This window comes from Zingiber officinale, chromosome 10B (assembly GCF_018446385.1).
Source record: "Zingiber officinale cultivar Zhangliang chromosome 10B, Zo_v1.1, whole genome shotgun sequence".
NCBI lineage: Eukaryota > Viridiplantae > Streptophyta > Magnoliopsida > Zingiberales > Zingiberaceae > Zingiber > Zingiber officinale.
This window is the reverse complement of record NC_056005.1, coordinates 23,327,019-23,334,141: the sequence shown is the minus strand read 5'-3', so window position 1 is coordinate 23,334,141 and position 7,123 is coordinate 23,327,019.

The window sequence follows — 7,123 nt, the reverse complement described above, 5'->3', positions numbered from 1 at the left end:
GAAAGTTTAATCATCAGGACGAATTGCCAAGATATCATTAGCTTCTTTGGAAAATCAACCAATAATAAACCATCCAGAGTCAGATGGTTGGTGTTCACGGATTATATTACCGGCATCGGCATTTCTGTTCAATTTAAGCATATAGAGGGAAGGGATAATCAATTAGCCGACGCCTTATCAAGACTAATTAACTGTCTTATTATTACAGAATGGCCGGAGGAAGAACTCGACAAATTGGAGCTAGTAGCACCTGCCCTTCAGGAGATAAAGGAAAGGCCCAATTCGGAAGCTCAAGCCCAGATGGCCCAGACTCTCCTGACCCTGTCAACCTCATTAGGAGATACCAACAACAACTAAAGGACCTCCATCAACAATACCCAATATCTCTCGACGAGTATGATGAAAGACGACAGCAACTACATCAACTACAACAACAGGCTGTCGTACAAGCAGCTAAATCCCTCCAACAGCTTAGGTTGCTGCACGCCTTGAAAAAGCAGGAGTGTGAGAGGAGGAGCACATCTGATAATTGGTAGTCAGATTGGTACCACGACTACCAAACATATTGATGAACAATTGGAGACGGCTGCCAACCTGTTACACGATGCTTTTCGACGAATGGATTCCTTCCAGCTCTGAATGACTCTTTTGCGGAAGTAGTGGACCCATCAGAACCCAACAACTCAACCCACTAGTTCTTGTCTTGTAAATTATTAAAGTAGGAATATTGTAAGATGGGAACCTTTCCTATCCGAAGGGCATCCTCTAGCTGTAAAGAGGATAACCACATGAATATGTGTTGTAAAGGAGATTCCTTCTTATCATAAGGACATCCTCCAGCTGTAAAGGGGATAACACGTGTTCTTCCTTATCATGTAAGGGTATGTGTCGATGGGGCCCAATGAGCACCCGACATCTCTTACTTCTTCTATATAAGGAGGAAACAAACTATAAAATATCGGAAATAGGCGAATATTAATAAAGGATTTTTCCGGAATTTTTAAAAAATTTTCAGGAATTTTTCGGAGCTCGTACGAACGAGTTAACGGGGATGAAAACGGGGCCCGGGAAAAGCCTGTTTAGGCGACCCATTTAAGCGAGGAAATGTTTATAATTACATTTCCTTTTTCTTTTAATTTCTTTATTTGTTTTTTTTTCTCTTTCCCCGCCGAAGCCTGCGTGCCATTCTCCTCTGTGCGATTCTGTGCCCTAACCGGCGCCGCACGAGTCCTTCTTCCTCCTCTCTCGAGCCTCTTCTCTTCTCCTCCGGCCTTGCCCAAGCGCCGGCGAGCGCAAGCCATTGTCGGCGATCCATCCTCTGCCCTAGACTCACTCCGCACCGTCGCCGAGCCCTAGCATCTCCGCCGACGCCGAGCAGTGCCGGCGACTCATCCTCTGCCTGGACTCACTCAGCACCGCCGGCCTTCTCTACACGCCGAGCTCTGCACAGAGCCACCGCCGACCGAGCCCATTCCTGTCCTCTCCTCTGCGCGGGCTGCGCCCCTTACTCCTCTGCCGTAGAACTCGAGCCGCTGCTGTCGACTGAGACTGTTCTGCCCTAGCGCCGGTTGCCACCACCTCTGTGCCAGCCACTGAGCGCCGACGTCTCTGGACCTAGCACCGTCGCCGAGTTTGCTTCGCCGACGCTGTGCCCTAGCACTGTCGCCGGCCACAGGTTCGATCCATCACAGAGTGTAGGCTCTGTACCCTAGCTTTGATTGAAGTTGGGGTTGTATGATCCGTGATCTTCATTGCTTGAGCTTCTGTTTGATCAGTTTTGTTCCAGCAGCAATTTATCTTTGTTGGCCATAAACAACCCTAGTTGGACAACAAACTTTGTGACTTCCAGTAGCGGCTGACTTGAGGTAAGTTTGGGATTGTTGATTTTGTTAGGAAGAGATGTTTTTGAAGGTTGATTAGGATCTTACCCTAGTGGTCGTTGAGATTTTATTTAGCTATTCATTGAGTTCTAGCTAAATAAATGTATGTGTATCGACTGACGCAGGACTTTGACGCGAGACGAGCATCTCGACGTCGGATTGGACCTTTCTATTTTCGGAGGCGGGTACTTTGACTTATGTCTTTTGATATGCATGATAAAGTGTTTAACATATAGCAAGAATTGTGTTTCCACTTGATTCGGTTGGTCACTATATGATCTGTTACATGTTGTTTGTTTATTTATTATGCACTGCATGTTATTATTTATCTAACCATACATGCTTTCGATAGTGACCCAACCATATGATACATCATGTTCAAGACCTAGGGTTTATATGATACCCTATCTGTTTGTGTACCTTCCATCCGATGCATTGACTTGTGGTACACCTTTTATTTATGTATGGATCTTGCTATGCTATTCATGAGATTGCCATGCTTAGTATCATGCATCATGTTTGCATGCTGTGCGATTGTCGGCTCCACTATGGTTGAGCCCATCGCCAGTTACATGTACTGCACACACCACCACCACCCATGGGTTAGTGGTATAACAGACAAGTGTGTGGCGGTTCTGCTGTTTGGCTCCGTTGGTCTGAGGACTCAGCGTGGTAGCCGGCAGTCAGTCCCGCTCTGTTTGGCTCCGTTGGCATTTAGTGTAGCAGCGTGGTAGCCGGCAGATGGTGGACTCTGTTTGGCTCCGTTGGTCAGGAGACTCAGCGTGGTAGCCGGCAGAGATTTTTCCTCCCCGTCATTGTGTACCGGGAGATGAGAGCATTGAGCTCCCCCATTTATGATTTGGGGCCAGAGGACAGGAGTACTCCGACAGCATTCCGTCCACTCAGTCACTGTCAGGAGCAGTGATGTTCAAGTGCACGGTCACCATATGCATTTATTGCATTTTATTGTTTGTGATTGCTGCACTTATATGCTGCATTTGTATGGATGCATTTGATTGGCATGCATACAGGATTATGATTTCTTCGGTCTGACGACCTGTTACCTTTGTACCTTGATTCCGGTTAGTACAGTTATCTCCTGATTTCGTTTCAGTTGCATTTATTCCTTCTCGTATTTAGGAGACTGTACGCATGATTAGTGTTGTCTGTTATTTGTTTTATTATGCATATCAGTTGTACCTGCTGAGTGTTGGACTCACCCCGCCTCCATTGTTGATATTTTCAGGTTGAGGATGTCCGGAGCAGTTCCAGTCGCTGGCCCCCCATCTGCACGTAGAGCCAGTTCTCTACTAGTTCGTTATTTGTTTTATTTTGGCATTTTTCTATATCAGACTTTGTTTTAGTATTGTCTTTGGATTTTTCCTATGGATATTGTATGGAGTGATACCTTTTGATGGATTTTTGATATGATATTGGATTTCATTCTACTACGTGCCTGCCTGGACGGCAGAAGAGGTGAGTTCGTTGGATTTGAGCTTTACGAGTATAGTGGAGTATGGTGGATTTCGAGTCAGAGTCCTATTGTTATTGATTACTATTATTAACTGTGTGGTTGTGACAGCCAGAGGTTGAATATCTTTATAAACTGCGTGGTGTTTGTTTTTATTTTTTGTTATCATTCCAGCCACCTGTGGCTGATGTATATGTGATATGTAGAAAGTTTCATATTGTCCGTCGTACAGGGGAGATGTTGCCGAAATTTCTTCGGACAGAGACTCCTCTGGGGTGTGACAATTTAGTGGTATTAGAGCAGGTATACGATACTTGCTGTGTGTTCTGGATTTATACGATCTTTGTTTTCGTATTAAGGATACTTTGAATAATCTGATATCAGTTTATTGGGTATCAGCGCGCTAAAGTTTGGCGATATTTTTTTGATTTCCGTGTGTTGGATTTTCGGGATTTATCTGATACCAATTCATTGGTATCAGAGCAGGGTGTGATACCTGCGTTTGGTATTTTGGACATTTTTATACTAGCCCTAGTTGTGAGACAGATTAGTCTGGGCAGTTATTTTGGGTTACACGGATTTTCCGTTTCGATTTTGTTATGGACTTCTGTTATTGATTTATATGGATTTCCAGTGTTATTTTTCTCGTACGAAATTTCGAGGTCAATTTGGGGACTGGACAGCGATGGAACATCTTCAGACGGCATATAGGTATGATGTTTAATTTTATAGTTTATGATAGGTATTAGCATTCTTTATGTAGTACCTGTTTGGTTGTAGTAGCACATTTTACATGTGATGGATTAGCCATTGAGCATGGTTGACCTTAATAGAGATAAAGGATTATAATCTCTGGTGATTTTTTTTATCATACCATCAGTAGTGTTAGCTTCTGTTACTACTCGTAGGAGATGGAGGCACAACCAGCCTCTGCTATTGTTAGTTGGGTAGTAGATGATACCTACATATTCCTATTGACTTAGCCAGGAGAGTTTTATACTCATATCTTTTGGATATTAGGGTACCAGGTACGATGGAAATTGGTCATTTGGGGTTACCATGTTTGATCATTGTTGAGAATGGTTTGAGGTTGATGGATATTGTGATATAAGATATTATGATATGTTGATTTCTAATAATTTATGAGAGTAAATGTTATGTGGTTGTCTGATGATCAATTACTAGATATTTGTTTTGATGATCTATTAGTGGATAACTATTTTGATGATTTATATTTTGGGTTGTCATTGATGGTGACATAGTGAGTGTCATTTATGATATTCACAGGTTTGATGATTATGGTTGGTGATCAGATTATAAATTGGGTGCTGGAGAGTTTTACGGTTGAATGTGCCTATGAGATTTTAATAAACCTGGTTGGTTATGGATAGTTAACAGGATGATATAAAAAAAATGATATATGCTTCCTTTGATATGGGACTGTGTGGATAAATAATGATTGATGTTTTGAATGCTAACTTGCCCTCATGGGGAGAAGAGATTTATTCATCTGATATAGTGTGGGCTGATGTTTTTGAGGATGAAGATGAGAGTGTCTTGATGTTCTTAAATTCTGACTTTTTCTTTTGGGTCGTACACATTTATACATATGATATTATGTGGTTGGATATACCTTAGTTGCTTGTGGAGGATTAAGGTATTCTTGATTAGTTAGTAGATGAATGATTTAGTTTTGTTGGTTGATCAGTAGAGGATGGCCATACTCTATTTTTAGAGCTTCGAACCTTTAGGTTATTTGTGCTTAGTTATGTATCTAGAGCACATTTGAGTACATGTTTTGTACTGACATGAAAATGACTGATTTAGCCATATATCATTATCGGCTTGGATAGGTTATAAAGGATCGATGTATCTTATTCCATGAAGACTTTGACCGTGGACTGTATATACCTGGTGGAATAACTTAGAGGGTGCATTGGGATATGTGACCCTGCTGATGTAAGGAAGTGTAGAGCTAATTGCTTAACACTTATGGGATAAAATCGTTACTAGTGTATACTGGGAGAGTACATTTAGATTTATGATGATAAAATTTTCCCCATTAGATATGGTCTTGGTAGTGTATGACATTGACTTGCAATGTTATACCATGGTGTGTATATCTTTCTTGTCGGATATTAGTTCCTTTGAACCTAGAGCAGGGTTGTTACTAGATGATTAGACTGCTTTATTTTTGGGTTGCTTTTGATTGATGTATTCATGCTTGATACATATGCATGAATTTTGTTTAGATATATCCGTAACCCATGAGTGTTGGTAGCATAAGGTTGGTCTCTTTGGTTGAGTTGGTATGCTGATTTTGCATGTCTATGTTGCATGTATATTATGATTTGTTATGTGTTGTGGGAGTCCTATGGTAGACTGTCCATTTGCAAGTAGTATATGTATCCATGTTCTGATATGGTTTGAAGGTTCCTTGTGGATCATAGATATGTAGTTCGGTGTATGTATTTGGATGTGTTATTGAAGATATCTTGTCAATTAAATCCGAGTTGTAGTATAAGTACATCGGTGGTGTTTTGATGGAGGCATTTTGTCGATTTAATCTGAGTTGGGATATGTACATATGTGTTTGGTGTGGTATCTGAGGTAACTTTTTGATATGTTTGATTTGTGAGTGCACCTGAGTTTAGTATGCTTTATTGGAAGTATATGTTGGTTATACTCTGGGCATAGGTGAAGATATGTCATGTGGGTGTTGTTTGAGGTGTATTATTGATTTTACCTACATTGATTTTGCACACGTGTTCGGTATGTATTGTTGGAGGTATCATACTGAATATACCTGAGGTGTGAGTATGTTTGGTGTATAATAATTGGAGGATTTTGTTGATCATACATATGTTGTGTGAGCATGTGTGCTAGGTGTATACATTGGTAGCAGTATGATGATTCTACTTATACTGAATGCAGAATGTGGAGTGACTGCATTATGTCATTTGTTGAATTAACTCATCAACTAATTTTCCTATCAGTGGATGACCCACTAGGATGCTGATAGAGTTGATGATGGATTTGATTAGTTACTAGGTGGTTATATCCTAGGCTAACCACAGCGAATTGTGGTAGAGAGATCTTGTACCGTCTCTAGCTGGATAGTTAGGTGCCTTGGGGTACTTGGGTATTGTTTTGTGGTGGAGCGTTGCTCCCACATATCACGGATTGCTGGTAGCGGAGCATTGCTCCTATATTTATTGCAGATACATATTTCAGATTATTTGTGGTGGAGTGTTGCTTCCACATGTTGAGGATTTCTTGTGGTAGAGCGTTGCTCCCACATATGTGGTGTTTCCTGTGATGGAGCGTTGCTCTCACTCTGGAGGATTTATTCTTTGGTGATTTATGTTATTGATGATCAGATTTTCCGATTTATTATTGGAGATCTTATGGATAGGAATGTCTGTGATACGGACATTATGTGTCTTGGTTTTTGCCATATAGGCTTACAGTGCCTTAGATGTTTTCAGGGACTCGATGATCTTGGTATGTCGAGGATGTTTGGATAGGTTTCCATTATCTTTGTGGACGATGTTGTGATCTATTACGGATCCGAGGTGAGTCACGTACACTACCTTTGCATAGATCTAGAGATGATTCGACGAGAACATCTATATGTGATTATCAGTAGTGCTGGTTTGGATTGTCTTTTGTGAGATGCTTGAGCCACACAGTCACCAATAGAAGTATACCGTGGTTCCACATGAGATCGAGATTGTTACCGTCGGGAGTAGACGGAGTCAATAGAAGAGGC